This window comes from Hordeum vulgare, chromosome 4H, assembly GCF_904849725.1.
Source record: "Hordeum vulgare subsp. vulgare chromosome 4H, MorexV3_pseudomolecules_assembly, whole genome shotgun sequence".
Lineage (NCBI taxonomy): Eukaryota > Viridiplantae > Streptophyta > Magnoliopsida > Poales > Poaceae > Hordeum > Hordeum vulgare.
The window spans coordinates 318,589,085-318,590,503 of NC_058521.1; positions in this window are offsets into that span (position 1 = coordinate 318,589,085).

Genomic DNA, 1,419 nt, shown 5'->3' on the forward strand with positions numbered 1-1,419 from the left:
GTCGAAGTCATGCAGTTTTACACGCTCATGACCGAACTGCATAATATTACCCTCCTCTATCTTTGATACATGGAAATCTACCAAGTATTTTTCCCATCTGCGGTAATTCGATTGCATACCGATATCACCATCCGGCATACATCATTGGCCCCTCAACATATACTCTCTCTCTCTTCCTAAATATAAGTCTTTAGATGTTTCACTAAGGAATTACATACGGATGTATATAGACATACTTTAGAGTGTAGATTCATTCATTACTTTAAAGTGTGTTTAGTCCCCTAATAAAATCTCTAAAAAAGACTTATATTTAAGAACGGAGGGAGTAGTTGGGATCTATGTGAGAAATAATTGTATTTCTATCAATACCTTAAGCCCCTCGCATGCGGAGTTATTCAAGGTCGGTATGTTGATTCAATGAGGAATATTTCCAGGCATTAGGGAAAGAATTCAAGTATCATGAAGAATGCGAGAAAATTAGTGAAATGTTAAACACATTTCTGCCTCAAATCCACGTGCCCGAAGATCTAAACCATGCGTTCGAAAGATTTGTAACACATTGCAAATAACATGTCAAATGCATTTACTTATTATAAGGGTGACACACAATCCTACATCGTGCAAACAAATGCCTAGAAGAATGATGGTACCAACAAAAACCACTCAAACAACAACTATTATATGTTCAACATTTTTTTATCTTTCTCACTGAGTTTGAAGAAGTTTTGATAACATATCAAATATTATACTACTCACATTTTTTCCACAGGAGTTTGAAGGAGCTTTTAAGATGATAATATCTTAAAGGATAGCATAGATTAGGAAAAGTGTTGAGATTTATTTAACCCATGTATTAATTAAGGAGAATCTTCACTATCCCTAATTGTCACTTACAATATCCCTAACTGCCACTTACAAGAGACACGACTGTTCGCTTGTGTCTCTCCAGACCGACTGTTGGATGCATCCCTTCGAAACTATATATACTTGTACTCAATCATTAATAAAGACAACGATTCTTCTCTTGTTTTTCTGTCAACACGGTCCACCTCTTTCCCTGCAGCACGTCACGTGGTTATCCAATGGTTTTCATGTCTCCTACACCGACATTCCCTCTGATTCTCACAAGTCTATTTCCTAAGTCTAACCCCGTAATAAACCCCCACCACTAATTCGAATTCCCCCTCCCTAAGATTGCCAAACATTCTGTTAGTGCCACAATCACAACTCCTTTTTTCAGTGTTCCCTAGAGCTGGTGATAGTCTTTTAATTTCCCTTTCCGACTCCTTTGATTTGTACATATACTACCTTTTATTTAATAAAAATTGCCATCAAACTACTGTTCTATGGCTTCGGGGTAAAAATAAAACCATGGGCAACCTATATACATGGTGTTTCAATACTAGAGCACCACATATC